The sequence below is a fragment of the Hippoglossus stenolepis genome, chromosome 15, assembly GCF_022539355.2.
Source record: "Hippoglossus stenolepis isolate QCI-W04-F060 chromosome 15, HSTE1.2, whole genome shotgun sequence".
In the NCBI taxonomy this organism is placed as follows: domain Eukaryota; kingdom Metazoa; phylum Chordata; class Actinopteri; order Pleuronectiformes; family Pleuronectidae; genus Hippoglossus; species Hippoglossus stenolepis.
The window spans coordinates 23,634,517-23,658,610 of record NC_061497.1 but is presented as its reverse complement, the minus strand read 5'-3'; the positions used below and the strand labels follow the sequence as shown (position 1 = coordinate 23,658,610).

At 43.1% G+C, this 24,094-nt stretch overlaps 1 protein-coding gene across 1 annotated transcript in view; it reads right to left on the bottom strand.

Annotated features, from left to right (window-relative positions):
- Window positions 1-23,562, bottom strand: part of sgcd (sarcoglycan, delta (dystrophin-associated glycoprotein)) — a 117,732-nt gene extending 94,170 nt beyond the window's left edge. Inside the window, exon 1 of the mRNA XM_047343645.1 lies at window positions 23,540-23,562. The gene's annotated coding sequence lies outside the window, so the exon portion shown is untranslated. The remainder of the gene's footprint in view (window positions 1-23,539) is intronic.
- Window positions 23,563-24,094: the final 532 nt, after the last annotated feature.

Genomic DNA, 24,094 nt, shown 5'->3' with positions numbered 1-24,094 from the left:
ATTGATTAACACATCATCCAGTGGAGCTCCAGCCGCAGCCCGAGGAACAACAGAGCCTTTACCCTGGTGTCTGCGGCCTTCGTCCCGCCGGTTTACTTAAGATTCAGGACCTGCCTCGTCCATTAAGGAGCCATATTAGTCTCTTTTTATGTTTTGCTCTAGCGTTGCTGGTGAAGGAGCAGCTGCGTTTTCCCTGTGTCTCATGTGGGATTGAAAAAACAAAGACTCAGAATCAAATGAATGTTTTAATTTGAAGTGCGGAGACATCTGCAGCTTAACCTGTTTCTGAGCATATAAAAGGATTTTTAACCTCTTTAAGTATAAAAATAAAGAAAGTACCCTGCACGTCGCTTTCTTCTCATCAAACGCACGGCGCTGGGAAACTGCTGGATGTAGCATCAAAGCACGGAGCACCCCCCCCCCCTAACCTACAAACATCAGCCTCACCACAAACAAGCAGGCAGAGAGAATGGGATCAGTGTGGCAGTGAAGAGACGGAGGACGAGGAAGAAAGTGGAGCTTTGTGTGAGGAGCTTTCAGAGGCTTCTTTCCTCCCTCGCCGTGGAGGAGAGGAATTTGCATTCTCTAAATTGCTCCCCGTCTCTCACACGTTCACCCACAGCTCGCTCACGCTCACATGCTTCAGCTGATTGACTGATTCTCCTCCATCCGAGACGCGTCGCTCGAAAGCAAACAGAGCGAAAATGTAAATAAATAAACACAACAAGCAGTCGACGTGCGCTCAGAAATTATTCAGACCCTTCACTTTTTTTCCCATATTTTCTCATGTTGCAGCCTTATGCTAAGATAAATGATTTCCAGCAGGACGACCACATCTTAGAATCGCGTTTGGGATGGAAACAGTTCAGTTCTGTTACGTGCTTCCTTCACGGAGAAGAAGCTTCAGTCCGGAGACTCTTCCCAGGCTCTTCTCCCTCATTGGATCAGTTTGGCTGCTCAACCAGTTCCAGTCCTGGTTATTCCAAACTCCTCGAGGACTAAAGCACAGCAGAGCTCGCAGGCCAAAGGCCCAACGGCCCCTTAAATCCAATCAAGCTGCATCAAACACACACTCACGGACATAAGAGCCCGGACTTCTTCATTAAGATCAATTACTTTTGAGGTAAATTGAGAGAAATGTCAAAACACAATGTTAAAGTAAGTGATGAAAAGTTCCTTGATCCCCCCCTTTGTCTGCATCCACACCAAAATTCAATGGATTGCTTGTTTACCCACGTTTCACCCACGTTTCACCAACTTTCATAGATCTGCTCAGGAGTTTTCTGAGACCTCGTACAGATGTTAGCTTTTACAAATGTCCAATCCAATGAGCTTTGGCTGCAGCTGGAGAACGTTGGTCGACTCCAAACAAGGTGTAGGAACATCTCAGAAAGGATCAAGAGAAATGAGACGTGCCTGAGCTTGTTTTCAAGAGTCAGAATAAAGGGTTTGGATAATAATTATAAAACATTTTCGCTTTGTACTAGAATTAACTCTCTGAAAACTGACGTCCTGCAGGAGATGTTTGCACGATCCTGTTTAAATCAATCAAAAATAAAAACTACAGTAGTTAAAATGTTATTTCATCAACGTAGACGCCGGAGTTACATTTCAAAGTGGAGCAAAGGCTGTAATATAACAAACTGGAGGGTCTGGATACTTCCTGAATGCACGATGCATATGAAGAACAACTTGAGATTAGAAATGTTAGCTAGGTCTCTTCGGAGGCTGCAGCAGCACAACAACAACAAGAAGCTGAACAGACTCCGCGCTAAAACACCTCAACAGATAATAACTGGACAGGCAGGATTTATTACACGAGACACTGGTAACTTAGTGTATTCTGGATAGATAAGGAAGAATAAATTGCTTTACTTCAGTATCAGTGCACAACTCTCAGGACTGTGGAGTAGAAAGGTGCAGAGTCCAAAGCCCTGAGGAGTCAAAAGGTTAATATTCAGTATTTAGAGATCATGTACAAGTCCGACCTCCCAGTTCTGCATCGGACTGTTCGCTGATCTGATCCGATGTCGTATAGGAGCACGATGGTTTTCTTTAAGTTTTTATATTTTACTCGAATTATACACAAAAATCAGATTTTTGTGTCGTCGACATCTTTGTGAAGTTTAATCTTCTGCTTTGTTCCAGTTTGTCGACTTTAAATAAAGAAGGACGACATGACAGCTCCGTACAAATGGAGCCAAATCATCTTGATCACCCCCTGGTGGCTGGCTGCAGTATGGGTCGTAAACCCCACCTCCCCAATGTTAGTGTATGGGACATGGAATCGAGAATTGGACGGAGTGTCGTGAAATAACCGAAACACATTCATGTTGATTCCATAATGATTTTGGTGATAATCTCTCTGGCGCCATCAGCAGGTTGACATTTGTGGTTCAGCCCATAATATGTGTTAGTTTACAGGAACGTCCTGGTCAAGTTTTCTATCAGATCTCAAACTATTTCCCTCAAACTCAGGTCGACAGCTGCAGGATGTGTAATAACATAATAATAATAAGTACTGAAGTATTACAATTACAAATTCTGGTATTCTTCATTTGATTGAACTTTATATTTCTACATCTCAGAGGGAAATATTGTAATTTTCACGTACAACCATGTCCAGTGAAAATCTCAATCTTTTTACGAGTCAAGATAATAATATAAACTTCTTATGCAAGATAAAGTTTTTAAAAGCTCGTTCTGATGATCTGGAAAATGCATCGTCACAAAACCAGGCCTGTTTTTTTTTTTTTAAGTTGTAGATCTGTGGTTGTGCGAGTGTGAAGCTACAGATGATTTTATGGAGACATGATGCTGTAGATAAAACTTCCCCAACTTACTACAGTCGTCTATAGAAAGTAGTTAAAACTCGCTCAAGCTGAAAATGTCTACAGCAGTAAAATGCATCATATACGTTAATGCAGCAGCAACACGAATCCAAAAACATCCTGTAAAGTAGTAAAACACGGACTGAGATCGTTTTACTGCAAAATGAGGATTTTACTTTTATTTTTAAACTAGTTTTTGAATATACTTAGTTCAAATTTGAATATTTACACTATAAAATATTTGTACTTATTTTAAAAAAACCATCCGTACAACAACGAACACCAGGCCCCTGTCATCCAAAAGACAAACAGTTTGGAATATAGACGACAGCACTACTTCATTCCAGCTCTGGGGTTGTTTCACTGCCTGGTATCAGTACTTCTACTTCAGTAAAGTATCTGAATACTTCATACTCTGACTCTTGTTGTGAGATCATTTATCCGCTTCCACCTTTTTCATGTTTAATTCATCAAATTAGATCATTTCTGCTGCGGAGAAACGCTTGAATAACAAATAACCAATCTGTCTGTTCTTTCTGTCAGCGTGTAAATCCATGTCTCTCACTGTGTGTGTGTGTGTCTGTGTGTGTGTGTGTGTCTGTGTGTGTCTGATTGGACGTTGGACATTACACTCCACTCTCTGTTTGTCCATCATTCAAGCGTCTGTCAGTTTCCTGCTCCGTCTGTCTGTCCGTCCCTTCAGGTGCGTCCCAGTCTGATACATAATGAATGTTATTGTTGTTTGGCCTCTCATCCATGTGTCTGCATCACTCCCAGCATGCTTCACTCTGGGGAGGAAAACAGCCAATTACGGCCCTGCGTTGGCGATTCAGAGCCGGGCGCAGGAAGACGTGGTTGAATATGTATCACGAAATAAAGGTTCGTCAAAATGAACATGCTTTACCTCGTTAGAACGGGTGGAACCTGTTAATGTACCGTGACGGCCACTTTCACCTGAAGCAAACACGGTTCAAATCCCATCAACTAAATCACCAAGCAACTAAATCACCAAGCAACTAAATCACCAAGCAACTAAATCACCAAGTAACTAAATCACCAAGCAACTAAATCACCAAGCAACTAAATCACCAAGTAACTAAATCACACATAACTAAATCACCAAGCAACTAAATCACCAAGTAACTAAATCACCAAGCAACTAAATCACCACGCAACTAAATCACCAGTAACTAAATCACCACGTAACTAAATCACCACGTAACTAAATCACCAAGCAACTAAATCACCAAGCAACTAAATCACCACGTAACTAAATCACCAAGTAACTAAATCACCACGTAACTAAATCACCACATACGTAACTAAATCACCAGTAACTAAATCAAACTAAATCACCACGAGTAACTAAATCACCAAGTAACTAAATCACCAAGTAACTAAATCACTCTTTAAATCACCAAGTAACTAAATCACCACGTATTTCCTTAAATCACCACTAACTAAATCACCACGTAACTAAATCACCAAGTAACTAAATCACCAAATCATAACTAAATCACCACGTAACTAAATCACCACGAAATAAATCACCACGTAACTAAATCACCACGTCCAAGCAACTAAATCACCAAGTAACTAAATCACCAAGCAACTAAATCACAAGACTAATCACCATGTAACTAAATCACCAAGTAACTAAATCACCACGTAACTAAATCACCACGTAACTAAATCAAGATCACCAACTAAATCAAGTAACTGAATCACCAAGCAACTAAATCACCAAGCAACTAAATCACCAAAACTAAATCACCAAGCCAATCACCTGTAACTAAATCACCACTAACTAAATCACCAAGCAACTAAATCACCATGTAACTAAATCACCAAGTAACTAATAGACACAATAAATCACAACTAAATCACCACGTAACTAAATCACCAAGCAACTAAATCAAGAACTAAATCACCAGTAACTAATAAAGTAACTAAATCATCAAATCACCACGTAACTAAATCACCAAGTAACTAAATCACCAAGTAACTAAATCACCAAGCAACTAAATCACCACGTAACTAAATCACCAAGCAACTAAATCACCAAGTAACTAAATCACCACGTAACTAAATCACCAAGTAACTAAATCACCAAGTAACTAAATCACCACGTAACTAAATCACAGTAAAATCACCAAGCAACTAAATCACCAAGTAACTAAATCACCACGTAACTAAATCACCAAGTAACTAAATCACCACGTAACTAAATCACCAAGTAACTAAATCACCAAGCAACTAAATCACCAAGAATACTAAATCACCACGTAACTAAATCACCAAGTAACTAAATCACCAAGCAACTAAATCACCACGTAACTAAATCACCAAGTAACTAAATCACCAAGTAACTAAATCACCAAGTAACTAAATCACCAAGTAACTAAATCACCAAGCAACTAAATCACCACGTAACTAAATCACCATGTAACAGTTTTTTGACATTCAAATTAAAACTAGAATCATACAAGTTGCCTTTGTTTTAAATATGACGACGTTATAAAGACTCCTCCGACGCACGTTACTGATTTTAATTGTTTTTTAAAAAGCACCTAGTGACAAATTCCGCGTCTGCCACCGATGCAGAGTGAATTGATCAGTTTTCTACCTTCTCACTCCAGTGACTCTCCAGCGTTCTGCTGACTCAGCTGTTAAACACCTGAAGGAGTCGGTCACTCTGTGTTTTCTCCTCCAGATCGTTTCTCTGTTAATGAGTCATTTAGAAAATCAACACAAAACAAGCGTCCACGATTCTCCTGAAGGAAAACAAACCAGTACCGAGACTTTCTCACCAGTTTCCCTCCTTTAGAAACTTTTATATCATATCTATTTATTAATCTTCCTGTATTATTAACAGTGGATATATCAAAAATACAGTTTTCCTCCCTCAGGTTTCTTGGTTGCTCTGCTGTGTTTCCTTCTTCCTCTTCGCCAGGAGGCACGTCGCTCTGTATCTGAGGAAGTGAGCTCAGTCAAATCACAGCCATCTGAAATCACTATCCACCAATCAAACTGTCACTCACCTCCAGCTGAGCATGTTCCTACACCTCCATGCTTCCTTCCTTATTTCTTTATTTCCTCCCTTCCTTACTATTTCCTCCTTCCATCCTTGTTAGCGTCATTTCTTCATCTTTTTACTTATTTCCATCCCTTCCATCTACATTTCCTTTCTTATTTCCTGCGTCCCTTTTTCCTCCCTGCCATATTTCTTTATTTCCTTTCTTCCTACTTTCATAATTTCCCTCCTCCTTATTTTCTTCCTGTCATATTTCCTCATCTTCTTCCTTCCTTTTTTCCTTGCTCCCTTTCCTCCTTCCTTCTGTCCTTCCTTCGTGACACATTTCCTTAATTGCTTCCTTCCTTGCTTCCAATTATTTCCATGTTTCTTCTCTTCCTTGTTATATAACTTCCTTCTGCATTTCCTTCCACGTCCCCATCCTGCCAAATTTGCTTCCTACCCTCTTTATGTAGTTGTTTACTTCCTTCCTTATTTCCATCTATAGTTCATCCCTTGTTTCATTCCTAACTTCACTCCTCATTTTCTTTCTTCATCCCTCATTACCCTCCTTCCTTAATTCTTCATTTCCTTCCTTTCTTCCTTATTTCCCTGTGCAGTTTCTTCCTCATTTACATTTATTTCCTTCCTTCATTATGCCCTTATATCCTTCCTTGTTTACTTTTTATTTCCTTCCCTCGTTATGTCCTTCCTTGTTTTATTCCCTCCCTCTGAGTCATTCACCTTCAGCTTCCTCCATCACTGTGATTTATAAATATATTTTAAATTGGAGGGAATAGCTTTTATCTTTATCGCAGCTCAATAAAAACTATTCTCATCCGTTCTCACAAAACCTTCGCTGTGTGCAACTAAACACCGGCTCAGTCCCATCTTAGTGAATTGCGTCAGTAAAGTCTCTGCACATGCATTTTTAACGAGGACCAATGGCCTTTTGTCTGGATGTGCAGTTTGAGCTGAAATAGTGAGTAAGTCATCATAATAAGGTTTATTAAGGTCCAGAGAGCAGCCGGCGCTACGCTCACCCACAAGGACAAGGAGCGACGCCGAGTCCAGCTTCGAAATGAACCCCCATCGTGGGGAGGATCTCTGAAAACACTCGGAAACCAAAAGAGTTTAGGCTCAACTCAGCTGCAACAAATGTGCATTTAGCTTAAATATGGGACCGGATGCCATTAAATTCTCATTAGCTGCAGATCTGTGATGAGCTCAGAGACATTTCACTGCTGCCGGATGAGGCTGGAGAGGAAACACCTCCGAGAAATAAAGAAACCGTCATCAGGAAGTTTCCTCACGGCGCCAATGTCTGGAACAAATGGATGAATTTCACCCCTTTTTTTTAAATCAAGGTGGTTTAAACCGTTTGCTTTGCCATGGACTAGATCCACATCATCACATCACTGAACACGTCAGGTTTCTAACACGTGACGGACGTGGAGGATGAAGAAGAGGAGCCGTACACGTAGACGAGGAAGACGTCAGCTTGGACAGACGAGGAGATTCATCAATCTCCTGCTGCGTCTTCAGATGTCTAACAAACTCCTGGAAAAATGTCCAGACACAATTTATTAGAGTTTGTGTCTAAAAAACATCTTTCAAACTAATTTCAGACCAGATGTGGATTTCTTCAGAGGACGAGATGTCTGGTCAATCAATCAATCTAATTTTTAGTAAAGCTCATATTCACGAATCACAATTTGTCTCATAGATCTTAACAAGGAGCGACTTCCTCTGTTCTTCACCATCAACAAGAGTGAAACTACCAAACAAATCTGTTAACAGGGGAAATGTCACTGGTGAACTTCCATAGTTCAGCCACATTATTCTCAACCTGAAGGACAGACCTGTTCAGTGCATGGCTGTTCCCATGGACTCTAACAGGCAGGTTGAGTTCTCCAGAGTCGGAGCGCGTGGGGAAGTTTTGACGTGTGGGAGCGGAGATCTGAATGAGAAGAGACGAGGTGCACATAGCAACGAGCCCAGCAGGTTAACGATCGCTGCGCCTCCGCCCGGCTCCAACCATCTGCTGAGCTTGTAATGGAAGCTGCTGCTGCTCCTCGCAGATGAAGCTGCAGAGGAGGTTGGAGGTAATTTGACGGCACAGTGGCCGAGAGGTAGGAATCTGGTGGAGGAGGCTGATTAGCTGTGAGTGTGTGTGTGCTCGGTACAGTGCGGCGCTGGTTCCCAGATAATTAAGATCCGAGCTACAGGTGACAGTGATGCTAACAAGGACGATGGCATGTTTACTCCTCTTACTGAGCTCCGGCTACCAGCCTGACAGACAGCAGGTCTAATGGTTACTGAGACACTGAGGTGGGACAGAACCACAGCGTCAGCCGAGGGACCATCGAGTGTCAGGAACTCTATCTGTATCTAAACGTGTTAACTTCCACCAACTGTTTTTCTGAATGTCTCCTGAAACTGAAGCTGAGGAAAGAAAGTTTTGGATTTAAAATTCAGATAAATGCTCATATATCTTCTGCATTGTTCACTAAACGTAAATATGAATCAGACAGTGAACATGTTATAAATAAACTCAAACTGTGCATCTCCCACACAGCACTGCATGTTAGAAATATTCTGTTTATACATTTTTTGAATGTGTTTAAGGTAGAAAGTCAGGAATCAGAGGAGCAGGTCGACTTCAAGGTTTTTGTTGAATTATGTCGTCTTTTCAGATGTGAACATTTTTCTCATAACAAGACAAATTCCTCAAACTAATGATTTCATTAAACTCTGTTTTTGTTCTACAGTCGATGTTAAACTCCGGAGCAGGAGGAGCAGCTGCTCCTCTCTCTCCGTCAGTCCGTGTGGTTTTGTTTCATTCTCTCTCCCGTGGCCGTCCCGTCCACGCTGCTGGAACAGAGACAGGAGAGAAACATATTGCTCCTGTTATTCTCTGGCGTTTGGTTTTTCCATAGAACCCAGCGATTGTGTTTCCGCTGGAGCGCGGTGATGTAGATGATGGCTCTGGCAGGCGGCAGACAGCCCCTGCTCTGATGAGCTAACACTCGGCTGGAGGAGAATGGGACGGGGAGAAAGGCATGAAAAATGATTCAGCGTTTAGCGTCGCTTGGCAGCGGCACCGCGGGTTCATTGAGTCAGAAACGAAGAGGCTGTCTTTGTGGGGTGTGACTGTCACCGCTGGATGACGGATTGCATTCCTGGTCCTCTGAGGGAACAGCACGAGGATGAGATAATGATCATGAAATAAAAGTCTCCCCAACAGACAGAGCGGGCGACGCAAACGACCCGTTTAAAGTGAAATATTCTGCAACACAACAAAAACTCTCGGCAGAACAGTCGCCTTTAAGCAAACTGCTCGGTTTCACCCTCACGTCTCCGGCTGCTTTGTCCCTGAGAGGTTTTGTCTCTGAAACGTCGTATTGATCCGTCAGCAAATGGCGTCTGTTTTGGCTCGAAACGTCACAGCTCTGCACTTCAGGAAACAAGCTGACAACTTGGCCTGAAGACGTCAATAAGAAGGACAAACGGCGTCCACTCCCTCAGACCGGGACATCGCACGAGCGCCGCTCAGTCCCTCGTCTCGCTGCTCGATCATCAGAGGGGATTTGTCCGTTGATCCGGACGGTTCGTTCAAATCAACGGAATTCAAAGTCGTGAATCACAGAAGCAGGTGTTGGCACCAAACCCCCTGAACGCCACGATGATCCATCGTCTAGGCAACAACGTGTTTCACAGCAGAACATGTCTAAAACCTGAACTGGTCCAGAACGTCACCTGAGAAATGTGTTCAGCAAATCAGTGGAAAGTCAATTCTGAATAATCCAGGATCTGTTTTATTCATCGCTGTCGTGTTTAACCATCGACAGCTTCGACAGGAAGTTCAGAAAACCTGCTGAGCTGGTGAAGATCCTCTGTGGGTGGATTTCTGATTGTGCACGTGGTCAATATTAAAAATCAGTTATCACTTTATGTGTAAAGTAGTTAGTGTGAAACATGTCGTCATCTGTCCAGTGAGACATCACATGTTTCTCCTGGTTCTCACGTCAGCGCTGCAGCTTCTCAGGAACAACTGCTTTGAGTCGTCGTCGTTTGATATCAAGTTTAAAATCTACACATGGAGCAACTCATACATGAGACACATTAGTGCATGAGCCAGTGTAAATATAATAATTATAATTATCTTATTCATACAGCTCTTTAAATTATATAAAAGAAACCTTTAGACAGAAGAAAAATACCAAACAATGTTAAACACTAAAAGCCTGAAAACACAACATTTATAATTTAAAGCATTAGCTTATGTGTCTTTTCTATTTCACGACTGGGTAAATAAAGTTTATAATCCATTAGCAATCCAAGTTTTACTTAAGTGCAAAAGCAGGAGAAGAAGCTTTTATGGATCTGCAGCCGCCGCATATCAATTATGTTCCATCAAGGGCAAGCGAGACAGAGAGCACTTTCAAGAAGAAGGAAGTCGTCAGTGTGAAAGCTCCCGGCGGACGAAGCAGTCGCCGAACCACGAGTCAGAGGAACCTTCACATGAGGCAGAGTGACACTGGCAATTGTCACAGTTTGTCTGGATCATGAAATAAAGGAGGTGGAAGGACAGGAGAGGAAAAAGGCACGAAATCAGAGCAACCTTTTGTCACAGCTCAACGGGAAACGTGCAGCAGAGTCTTCACCGTGGAAACGAGCTCCGAGGACGAAGGAGCAGAAAGCTGCGAGAGCAAAAGTAACGTTTCTGTGTTTTTGCGCAGCGATTGCAAGGAGACACTGAATCAGACACGACAACAAGGACAATAACTTTCTGTATAAACAGAGAAAAATCTGCTGTTTCTCTACTGAGTCGAGTCGTTCTGAGCGCTTTGCCCTTGGCTAGATTTTCCACCTCTTACAAAAACACAGTGTTCCACAACAGAAGCAGATGAGCACCGGCAGACGAGCACCGGCAGTTAAAGGCTGTTAAACGGCACAGTTTGTAATTCCTCACATTTGGAGACGAGAGGTTTCAGGAGAGGATCTGAATTTACCTCAGACTTTCAGCTTTTTTTAACTTCGCAGAATTTTTAAATTCACAAAAATCCTTTATAAACACGTCTCCTTCAAAATAACACCTCAGCTCTCATTGAGCATCAAGTGAGGATCAGGCTGTCAAAGCAAAGTTCACTTTATTCAGCTGAAATAAATCTGGTGCAGGCAGATTCTTTACAGTTCAGACCAGAAATATACTTTTCAGTTGCGCGGTAACATCTGAAAAGGTGAAACATGTGGTTGTCAAAAAACCTCCAGGATGATAATGTAGAGTCTTCACCAGAGTCACTTCAGCATCCTGCTCTTTAAGAGGTGAAGTTTGATGTGTTGGATAAGAAAGGGCTGATTCATATTTATTCATTTAAGGGTGTTCTCTCATTTCCATATACATATGGAGTTTGCTGGTGATTCACAAACGTTTCAGACGACAAAGTTAGAAAAAGCAACAATATATTTATATTAAAATAAACCTTTTTTCTCCTCGGCTCCACAGGATAGAAATAGTTCTATAGATATAAGACTGGTATGTGTCATGTGGACGTCTGAAAATCATTTTCCATTTCCAACAATCCAAAAAGAAATGACCCGAGATGACCCCACAGCCAGTGTCCCCCACACACACACCCTCAAAGTGGGACAAATAGACCCTTTTCCCCATTTGCCCATTAATTCTGCCCAAACTCCTAATTCTTTCGTTCAGCAGCGAATTCAGTCGACTAATCCACAATCTGAGGATCTTCTCCTTCTTTTTTTTGCTTCCGAATGCAAATGGAAATCCTTGTTCTGCAACGGCTTATTGAGCGGCTTAGAGAGGAGGCCGCTGCTTCTCATCCATTTCCTGCACAAAGACAGCTGAGCGAGGACTCCATCCATCGCCGGCGAGTCCTCACACGACCCCCGGACGCTAATTTCTCAGCCGATACTGAAGCGCGGAGAGGAATCGTTATAGATCTGCAGTTTAAAACAACACGTCGTCTTCTACACTCACAGAGAACAACAGAATACAGCGTCACCTCCTCACGAGCTGAACTACAGACGTCATATCTCCTACAAACATGGCGCCCGGCAGCCATGTTCTACCTTAGATCGCAGCAGCTGACGTCGCTCAGATAATTCTTCCCTCCGCTTTTACAGCCTCCATAAAGCAGAGTGCTTAACGCTTCGGCCAAAGACTTGATGTTTTCGGTGGCGTTCATTTGTCAGCAGGATATTCCAAAAACCTGTTAGCAGATGTTAATTAAATCTGGAGGAAGGCCGGGACACGGGCCAACGGACGAGTGATTAGTTCCTGGTCCAGATCCATAATATATACGAGTGAGCACTTCAACATGGAGCGTTACTGATACTCTGTCATGTCGTCTGATGTTTTTAATCCAGAACATGTGTCTCATGATTATTCATCAATGTTTGAAAGCTGCCGTTATGTGCATTTAAAATAAAGATGTCTCTACTTCCTCTTGTCGTGCAAATGTGAAGCTAAAATATCGAGTGTCGCCATCTTGTGTTTGTCTCAGATTTCAGTTCACTTTCTACTTTGGCTTCACTTTCTGGATCTGGAGTCTTCGTCCATTGTTATCAACGGTCTTTGTGTTGTTGATGTGAACAAGATGAAAATGAGGTGAAACCCACATCCTGAGTTTGGATCTAGAGTCCTTCATGTCACTGGAGACCCATGACTGGTTCACTTCATCAAGCCTCATTGCCCCTGAATGAATACGAGCTGCAGAATCGTCCATTTACTGCATGTTCGCAATCTCCAGAGCCGAAGAAAGAGGCAACGCACACGTAGAAAATATTTTTTCACGTCTAACGAGGACTCCGACTTTAAACATCACAGCTTCACCTGTGACTGAATGAAGGCAACTCGACTTTAAACGATTTAAAACTCTCTTTAAGCCATTAGGTTGAATCACTTTTACATTTTACATAAAGTGACACAATGAACGTTCATTCATATGCAAATGTAAAACCATTTTTAACGGTTGCTTCCTTTTCATGTCAGACGGACTTTAGACGCTTCATCTGCTCGGATCAGTTTCCTGCACAGACTCAAACTCGTCTCCTCTTGAGCTCAGCTCGTTTCTCTGCTGCTCCACAATCACAGAAACATAACTTCAGGACTCGTTCCTCACGGAGCTGAGAGATGCACTGAATGCATTGCATTGGGCTAGACGTGCACGGAGTCAAATGGAATCAAACAGGAGCGACTCGGGTTGGAGTGAACTCAAGTGCCATTGAGTTTCCCGTCTATTGAGATGAACGCAACATGGAGAGAGTTCAGACCTGTGCTGCTGGCTGCTGATAAGCCGCTCGCTCCGTGTGTAAGCTTTATATCTGCTGTTTGATCAGTGTTGTCGGGGGTTGTTGCCGCTGAATGTCAGACACTTCCACGCGGCACCGTTTGGCAGATGCCGACTGAGCGACGACGTGTCAGCGGCTGGCAGGCGACCATCGGAGCCGCGAGAGTCAACGTGTGCGAGTGTGAGCGAGCGAGCATCTATCACAGGGAGAGAGAGAGAAACGAGGGAACGACGAGGTCTGCACCTCCGAGTGTCGAGTGCGAACACAATACTTTCACACTCAGTGAGCAGTGTGAACTCTATCAAACAGGGAACTCCTCAAGTACGACAGCATAAAGAGGTTCATGTGCTCACTTCAGGTAAATATACAGCAGCTAAATGAGGAGTCTAAAGATAAACATGTGGAGTAGACTCAGGTTTATCTGTATAGAAGCGATTATAAGCCTCTGTGCTGGATTCTTCTTCATTAAGATCCATAACTTACTCTCTGGGAAATCGGTGAAAGATTAAAAAACATGATCAAATCATTGTTCAGAATCCAAGTTCTTTCTGGGCCTTTGACCGATCTTTCCATCGAGTTTAATAGAAATACCTTCAGGAGTTTTTGTGTAATCTTGCTCATAAACACATAGATGTTGTTCTCAGATGCTTTTTATCTTCTCTTAGCTCATAGTATTGGTTTGACAATAGGTTGCATGTAGTCACATGGATAAGATGGTTAAAAGAAGTAGTGCATCAAGCAGTGGAGAATAAACGTGAGCTAAAAGGAGACGGTTTAGGTGGAAGCCTGTTTAGTAGTTCTTGTGTTATCCTGTTGACAAACCAACAAACCAACAGTCCAGTACACAAACAACCTCACAGGCTCAATGATGCCTCAGGTTCTCAAGGTCCAACACAAAATGTTTGATCCAACACAAAGATATTTAATTTAAAGTTTTATAAAACTGAGGCAACAAGAAATTCCCCACATTGGAACATTTGTAAAGTCATGTCCTGCACCTGGCTCTTTACATACTGATGCTCTCACCCTGACAGTTCTTCTTCAAACCACTGTCACAAAGTTTTCGGACCACTGCATCAATGAAGGCTTCCGATTCTGTCTTATTACGATTTATCTTCGATGGAACGAAGCCCCAATATACAACAGTGGTGTCCACATGCTTTTGTCCTTATGCTGCTCATCATGGATTATTTATAATGTTCTAATATGTCTGAATATTTAAGGGTGAGTGTGTGTGTGTGTTTCTGTCTTTAGGATGTTATCCATCATAAACACTGACCTTGTCAGGACCAGGGAACCTCATGGGGACCGAAGTCTGGTTCTAATGAGTAAAAACATCATTTCTGATCTCCTGGTTCAGGTCAAGTCAGAGTTAGAGATATGTTTAGTTCCACAGAGAAAGGAAGTCAATGCAGTGTCCTCACAGGAACAGCTGTGTGTGTTTGTGCGACACAGTCACGCCTCTCCATTCATCCTAATAAAAGCTTTGGAGTCGTGTCACAAATCTCCTAGCAACCCCGCCTGGAGTCATTACGGAGGCTGGGTGAAGAATCTGCTCTAATTAAGAAAAGTCCACCATGACAACGAGCCGGCGCTCTCCACCAGTACAGCTGCCAATCAGAGCAGCCGCTCATTAAGGGAGAAGCTGTGAAGTGAAACAAAGACGTGTCGAGGTGGTGAAGAGGAGCCGGGAGGTTAATTACTAAAGTGTAGATCACGGACTTTCAGGAAGAAACAAACAGAGGAGGAATCGTGGATGTGATTCAATTAAGGAATAAATACAAACATGTACAAAGATCTTATAGAACTTACAAAGCAACACATTCTGCATAAAGTGATGAATCATAAAAACACACACGAGATTTAAAGTAGCTGGTTGTGATTGAAAATCAACACAACAACGTAACTATAATGTCAATAATAAACTGATTTAAGTGAACAAAACTATTAAAAAAAAGTATGAATAAAGAAAGTGGAGTTGTGACAGTAAATTGGAAAAAGGAAATGTCTTTAATGTGTCTCCAAGCGTAACGTTGAGGAGTCGTTCTGAGTTTTAATAGATCACAGACGGAGAGACGAGCTTCACAGACAGAAAACACAGGTAACGACTGTTTCAACTTCACCACCTGAGAAAATTACACCTACAGCCATTTTCTACCATTATCATATTTTTGCTTTGCAATTACAATTGACTTCTTTCTCCTCAGGCGATTTTTGAGAAAACAACTTTTTTAAATGTGCTGCAGCAGGAAGACGTTTCAGCCGAAGACACAAACAAACATCTGTGTCCACAGCGTAAAAGACGACAGACACAGAACTAACTGACACTGTGGATTGATCGCCCGCTGGATTGATTCCTTCAGTTGTAGGATTCAATCTTTTCAGAGGTTTGTCTTTTGTGTACAATTTGCACAGTCGCTGCCCGAAGCCACAAATTGATCCTGAAGACAAACGTTACCATTAAACCTTGAGTGACATCTGCCACCGAAGATCCCAACATCACGACATTCTCCTGGTTTCAGATGCTGCAGAGTCCAGGTGTCGTATTGAAGGAGAATCTGGTTTCTGACCGTCTCCATTATAACGGCGAGACCTTCACAGGGCGATGACACCAATGACGTCATCGGTACGAACAGTGGAACTCGGACTGGGGATATTTAGGCTTTGTTCTTCTACAACATGAATCTACACAAGTCGCACAAGAACACACAAAGCACAGGCAGCGCTCTGGAACTCCTGAACATCACTGGCTGCTCTCAGCCCCATATTACACAACTCTGTCCCCTCAGACCAACACACACACACACAGACACACACACTTAGCATCCAGAGATAATACAGACAATGGAGGTAGTGATGAAACAGCAGCTCCTGTGGGAAGAATAGAAGGAGACTATTGTGCACTCAGTGAAGCATCATGTGTACTCAGGGTCAGACACACACACACACACACAGACACACACTCCTCTCAGTAACTCACTGCACAATCTCCAGCGGCCTCATTACCGATATCATATAAATACATAGCCTGGGACCTTGATTTGTTAAATAATTCAGCTTCTGCTGCACCGCCTAAGGCAAGTCTGGAGGAAGGTGTTAGTACAGAGCGGTGAACACAAATCCTCTGTGTGTGTGTGTGTGTGTGTGTGTGTGTGTGTGTGTGTGTGTGTGTGTGTGTGTGTGTGTGTGTGTGTGATAGAGTTGGGCAATCAGATGAATACATCAGGATTTGCCGCTGGACTAAATCCAACGCTGATGAAAACTCCCTTGATTACTCTGATTTTTAAAAAGGACCTGGATTTATAAAGTCAAAGTTCTTCACTGACAAACTGTGACGAGCCTCAGAAACACAATCGTGATAATACATGTTATTTACACAGAGCTTTTTAACTACTTGCAGAAACAGATGTAAACACCCAAACAGCAGATACATTATTGAGGAACGTTAAGACGTATATATTCAACAGCACCGAATACACAAATACACAAACAGATGTGCAACTACGAGGAGGGGGAGGAGTTCTCAGTTATAAATACATAAGGCTGAACAGAAAGTAAAGGCTCCATGAAGGCAGGTGACATTTAGATAAAGGAAATAACAACATACGATGCATTCATCAAATATTATCTCACATGAAGCGAGAATAAACTGCGCTCACGTAAAATGTAAATCAAAATTCAGAATAAATAATGCAGAAATGATAAACAAAAAGCTCGATTTAGGTTTATATTGTTAAGTTGTGTTTATAAGTTATGTGGGAAATATAAAACGAATTATAATAATAATAATAGAGAAGAAGCATAGTGATGACCATTGAGTTTTAAGCCGCAGTAGATTTTGTTTATCAGACAGTGAGTGGAGAGTTGTTCCAGAAACAAGGGGCAGTAATTTAAAAAGCTCGATCGCCTCTGGTTCAGTTTGTAAATTCTCCAAATCGAACTTTAAGAAACATTCACCAGTTTCTGAGTCGCTGTGGGAAGGAGAGCAGCGCAAAAAGCAAACCTGACGCATCATCACCTTTTAAAGTTGAGCACATCTCATCTTTATCGATCAAATATTCACCATAACTTAGCTCGTTTTGCTCTGGTTTGGTCTCCACCAACTGTGTGAGGAGAAAACACGGAGAAAAGACCCGAATGTAGAAATTAAAACTTAAATCAAAGATCAGAGATGATTCAGTTAAATGTCAATAAGAGGAGAAGGGAAGTCAGGTCAAACTAATCCAAGAGCAGGCAGCAGATCAGAGTCCAGAGAATAATCCAACGTTAAAAACTCAAATATTCGTCCGAATCATAAATACTAAAAACACAAAGTAACTTCGTACACGAGGAGAAAACACGACAAAGACAGTCGGAAAACTGTGATATATGTGGGGTTTCTGAGGGGGAAGTGCAGGGACAGAGCTGGTCAGGTACAGGTGAGTCTTAATCAGGTGACCAGGAAGCAGGAAGTGAAATGACATCACCAAAATAAAAGAGGAAGCCCAATAAAGAAACTTTACACCAAAAGATCCACAGGCTAAAAAGCACCTGGAAAACAACCTTGTGTAGTTTTGCCACAATTAGACAAAAATTGATTGTGATAATACAATATTAATGAAGCTAAGTTGAGAAAAGCTCAACTTTTTAAATACTTTCTTACCCGTGCTAGCCAATCAAATCTCGTTATCACAAACACAGGTCCTATCGAACATCAAACTACAAAATGATTCTGGAGAAATCGAGAGCGAAGCAAATCTGCAGCGTGAATCCTCAACTTTGCTGAACTTTGACCTGTGACACTCGCTCTGCATTCACGTATGTTTGAATGTCTGAGTTAGTGTGGTGGGACCCCCGATGTTCCGCAAAGTGTGTTTCTGTGTGTGCAGGGAAGGAATCAGCTGAAGAAGAGGAGGAGGAGGATGAGGAGGAGGAGGAGGAGGAGGAGGGAAGAAAAGGGTAAGACAGAAAAAGATGAAGAGACTCAAGATCCTGCCAAAGGTGGTTAGTTAATTTTAGCATCTGCACTTTAGCGTTTAGTGTGTTTGTGTGTGTGTGTGTGTGTGTGTGTCTGTGTGAATTTAAAGTTGTACAGTATTTTGTTTCTTTTTGCCGAGTTTAGAAGCACATGTGAATAATTCATAATCCTCCTCGACCTCTGTCAGGGACCAGCAGGGACGGCAGCAGCGCAGCATCAATTGAATATGAAGCTCGGCTCGTGCTTCACCTCCTCAGCTCCTCGTCACGTGACTGTTGTTCGGCTCAGCACCGACACAAGGGGGTTACAGTGACCTATGACCAAAGTCTAATCACTGTTAGTCCAAGTGAACATCTGGACCACGTTTGGAGAAGTTCCCTCGAGGAGTTCCGGAGATATCACGTTAATAAATTACACCAAGAAGCTGTCGTGTGAGGTCATAGTGAAGTTGACCTTTGACCTTCGTCCACACTTGTTGTGGTTACGTAAGTGAATACTTTCACTGCACGAGTCAAGCTCCAAAAACACGAGATACGACTTCCCATAATGCAACGTGCGGTTTGTACGCCGAGGTAACCCCGATGACATCACTATGACATCACTGGTCACTTTCTCGGCTGTGCCAATAACTTTCAGTTCCTATAAACGAGGCAAATGTTTTTAATTATGACCTCGATCCTCAAACCTCCGTGACCACGTCGGTGTCACGTGACGGCGCCGACACAGACCACAGCGCCGCCGCCGCCGCCCCGGCGCTTGGTGACAGCAGCGTCCTGTCCGATGACGCTTCAGGATTATCAACAGCCACCGAACAGGAAGTGTGGAGATTAAAAGACGCTGAAATCCTTCATGCAGTGCGATCAATTTTACATCCATTTCTCTTTTAGGCTCCAGGCAGGTTCATTACTTTGCTCTTCTGTCGACTCACCGCGGCCCTGCCGGCCTCTCCTCACTGATTCTGTCTTCACTTCCTCCCTCGCTCCTTCGCTTTCATTCATCAGAACTCGCCCTCTTCTCCTCTTTCCTCCGTTTGTCTGGATTCATCCTGACTCCATTTGTTCCTCTCTCGTCTCTTTCCCATCGCACCTGTCGTCCCTCCTTATCTTTCTCTTTCTGTTTTCATCAGATTATTTCTCCTCGTCTTCCTCACTGCCTGTCTCTTCCTCCATCTCTTCCTTTCCCTCACGTTGTCTCGCTGATTTGCTTCCCGTCTTCTCCCTCTCTAATTTGCTTCGCCTCCCTTTCTGTCTCTCTTTGTTTCTCTCCGTCCTTCGCCACCCTCCCCCTTTTAATCTCCTGTGTCTCCCCTCTCGTCTCCCACACCTTCTCCTCAATCCCTTTGTGTATTTCAGGCTGCGACACGGCCGCGGGGAAGAGTTAGAGATGGTGACAGACTCCGGTCGACAGTAAATCCCCCGCTGACCTCCCACTGCATTTAAATTCTCTAATCTAGTCACAAAAGGAACAAGGCGATGAGCTGGTGCCTTATGGGAAAGGTCAATCTGCTAACTAACCACCCTGCACCCCCCGGTCGTCCCTCGCCGCTGCTCGGCGCTCTGTAAAAACACGCCTTGTCATTGCACCCGTGTCTGGAGGTCACCGTACTCCGCAGCGCGGCCTCACAAGTTTTGTGTAGAAATTAATTGGCATCGCGGCGGCGCGGCACATATGGGCCTATTATCATAAGGCCTCATGGGAGGATACCTCCTGCCACCATTATTCTGTGGGAAGTGACAGGGAACGTTTTAAAACGCCAACAGGATGTTTCTGTGGCTGCTCACTCAGGCCGGAGATCAGCTGGTGAGGTTTGTTCGTTATTTTTAACAGCATTTGTGTTTCTCAGCGACGGCAGAAGAGGAGCAGAAGAAGAGGAGGAGAAGAAGAGGAGGAGAAGAAGAAGAGGAGGAGGAGAAGAGGAGGGACGAGAACGACGAAGACAAGTGTCCTTTATTCTCAAAGCATCGTCAGTCTCAGACGATCTCTTCTCCAACATCTTATTCCTTCCTGCTGCATCTACAGCACGATTCTGAAAAGTCTGAATCAAGTGTCATCCTGAGAAATATCACGTCCTGTGTCTCTGCTGCTCTGGAAAATATGAAAATTGAAAAGTGTTGATCTGAGAACTTTTAAATCTTTCTATCAGAGCGTCAGACTCTGGAACATTCACAACTTCGTCTCACCACAATAAATATCATCTGTTTAATCCTCCTGAGAACACGTCAGCTGGAAGAACTCAGCTCAGATTAAAACTCCTCCAGTGGTGAATCACGTTTTTCTTCTAGATGCTTGTTTTTATTTTCACTTAATTAAAATTCAGGTAACAATCGTTTACAAATGAAACAACTGAATTATTTCACTTTTAGATTTAAATGGTTTATCATTGTCTGTGACTCACATATGTGTGTCTTTGTCCTTCCTCCCTGCGTCCCCCGTGTCCTGTCTCTCTTCCTTCATATTTCATTCTCCTCTCTCTTTTACTCTTCCATTCTTCCCTCGCTCCTGTTCCCCCTCTCGTCCTCAGCCTGTCTCTCTCCCTCTCTTCCTGTATTGCTGGCACCGTTAACTGGCTTTTTCCAAAGTGGCCTTCAGAAGCAGCTGGATCGCCGCCGGGATCCTCCGGAGACGTGCCAGGTCGTCATCTGCCCCTCTCCTCCTCCTCCTCCTCCTCCTCCTCCCACCTCTGCTTCTCCTCCCCTACACATTTTAATCTCGGTTTCTTCTCCTCCCTCCTTCACTCGGCCCACTTCTTCACTTATCTCCCCACTTCACTCTTCTGCATCTCTGCATCCTCTCATCCAGCTCCCGTCCTGTCGCCGCTCGCTGCTCCTTTTCTCCACAATCCATCAGGCTGGAAAACCACTCTTCAATCTTTCCTGACCATCACACTATCAGAAACTAAACTGGGATTTCATGAAGATAAACTGTGGTACCTCTCTCCTCGCTGCTCCTTCCTGTTACTTCTCCCTGACCTGCTTTTATCCACGTGTTTCTCCCTGGGGAGGAAAACAAAATGCCACTGTTGTCCGACATTAAAAAACTGGGTCTTTATTTTGTCGTTTACTTTTTTTAATCGGGCACTTTTTTGGCTTCTTCTACTCATCCATTCATCCGCCTGTTTTTCTCTCCGTGTGTTTCTCGCCCTTCGTGAGTCTATCTGGGTCGGACCAGTTTCTGTCAGATAGGATTTTTAAAAAGAAATCATGAACATCAGTTTCAAGCAGGTTCTGGATCAGGTCCCAGCTTCTGTACTCGTGGAGACAAATGTTCCTCCTCAATATGTGAATGAAATCGAAAGGTTCATACACAACCTCCCTGACGGTAAGTGTGAAAAACAACCACATCTCAAATCCGGAGATTTGTCAAGTCAGAGCGATTTAGCCTGTATAATAAAATGATGGTGTGGACTTTGAAATATTTGCAGATATGGTTTTTTGGAGGAAAGGATGTGTTGTCAGCTGAAAGTCTGAACCGAGCTTCATGTGTTTGTTCTGTTATTTTCATTTGATCTGGTCAGTTTTGGTTTCACTTTGTAATTTGCCTCCCTGCAGGTTTATGTTTAGCTTTTGTGTTTTTAAAACAGGGAAAATAATAAATTATCCAAATGAAAATTAACACATTCTGTCACGTGTGTCACTGCCTGAGTAAAACTAATATGTAAATTAATCTGTGATTTCACTGCAAAACGAGTTTCTGAGTTTGTTTCATGTTATTTTTGCTCTTTTGAGTTGTTAGAGATTCTGAGAGAAGCTGCCGTGTGTTTGCCTCTTCGTGCTTCACATTCTCAGACGTTTCCAGGCAGAAGAAATGTCACAGAAACCTGTTTACTTCAGGCACCTGGGGGATAAAACCCCTCAGTTTCATGCATCAACCTGCAGCCCGTGCAGCAGATTCTCGGCAGCTCGTGTTCTGCGGTGTGGTCGGTGCCGGATCGTGTGTTTGTCTGGTAATCAGTGACCTCAGGCCGACGTGCAACCTGTCAGTCAGAGTCTCGTCTGTAAAAAGGTCTGGCTTCCTCCCAGCTGTTTCCCTTTCTCTCCCTCGCTCCCACACCTTCTTCACACAAACGCCACCGATGTTCTTTGTTCTCTTTTGACTTTCTCTTGCTTCAGGATCATTATCGTGCTGATGCCAGACAGTCACATGAGCTTAACTGTCAGCGACAGGTTCTCAGGAGGTGACTGCTCATCCCTCAGTGTTAAAAAATACATATTCACTGCTTTTAAGAAAAGTCTGGAAACTGATGAAATACGAAGAAGCTTCTTGCTGAAAAAACACAGAGTCAACTTCCTGTGAGAATAAAGCTTAAATTAAATAAAGAGCGTTTGCATGTGAAAACTTTGACACAAACTTCAACATGCATCCACACATGTCGGCTGAATATGAAATGCACCAGTTGAAGAAGTGTTGTCATCCCGGGGGAGAATCATTTTACAGCTCTTGGGGAAAATAAACATCTAAAGAGACGTGAAAGTATTTTCAGGTCTGTCGCCGCGTGTGTGCAGCGGAAAAACATTAATAATTCTGGATATGAATGTAAATGGAAGTTTGAATCGAGTTGTTTGTCAAAATGACCCAGATTTGCTTTTGTATGAGAGATATAATCGCAGTATTTTTTTAAATTGAGTATCTCAGATAGAAGAACAACTTCCAGGTTTAAAGAAAACAACCAATCAGAGCTCAAGTCCTTCAGTGTGTCCACCAGTCACGTCCTCGATAGCGTAACAGTGAGCGTCCACTTACAGGACGTCTCCGCTCAGGGCGCCGGACACTTCACCTGGCAGAGCTGCCACCATGAGGCTGGACAGTCCAGTTTCATTCTGTCTGTGTGTCCCTCTCTGTCTCCTCCTGTCTCACTTGGTCTTTCCCATCAAAAAACGGCTTAAAACGCCCCAAACAATATCTTTAAAAAATAATAAAAGATTGCTCCGGTTCAGGAAGTTAATTCCTCGTCTATTTTATTCATTTTTGTTTCAGAAAATCCTGATTAAAAAAAGTTTCAATCCTGGAACGTTAACCTGGTGTGAATCTGTGTGAATCGCTCATAGCTGGAGCAGAAAAACTGAAAGGTGAAGTTACACTTTAAAGACACTTTTGCACACACACAAACACACACATGCAAACACACACACTCTCTCTCTGTCCTGCTGCCAGAAACATTTACCAAACCACCAAAACCAAATTAGTTCACCAGTGAAAATCCAACTAATCCTAACTTCTTCCTTCCTGACGACAGAGACATCAGATACAAATGTGTGTCTCTGACAAACAGAAGAAAAAGTTCCTGTACAGTTCAGTAAAAGAAGTGAACTCCCTCAGACGCTGTACAATGACACACACACACAACACAACCGAACATGCACATCAAGCTTCATGCATGCACATAAGAGTATCACACACACACACAGAGAGACACACACTTACCTCAGTGTATGAGTGTGCTGATGCAGAGTTTCTGACAGGGTCCGGGGGATTTCTCTGACCACCTGAGAGGAGCAGGAGGAAAGACAGGGTCAGCATGTGAGGGACGACTCGTCTCTAAGCTGATCATCTCCTCCCAGGCCCACATCATTATTTCCCCAGGTTTCTCCAATTAGGGAGTGCTGATGTGGGATCACACATCTCCTACAGTCATCGCTTTCATTACGGAGAGAAAAGGCAGAACCGCGAAGGACCGAGGGACCGGATCAGCAGAATTCCTTCACAAAAAAATCCCTCACACGTGAAGTTTGTCGGAGCTCTGGAGACGGTTTCCAGTCTCCGAGCGCTCGTTTCGACCCAAACTTCTGCTGCTGTGTGGACTTTTCCTTTGTTTTCATGTTAAATCACCGAACGACGTTTAGCAGCGTTCGCAGCCGGCGGCTAAATATTAAAAAAGTGACATCACATAGCTTCATTTACTAATAAAGACTTTATGAGGTAAACTCCTGTTGTGGTTTCACTGGTTCTAACCGACAGGATGGAGGGAAACAGGAAGTG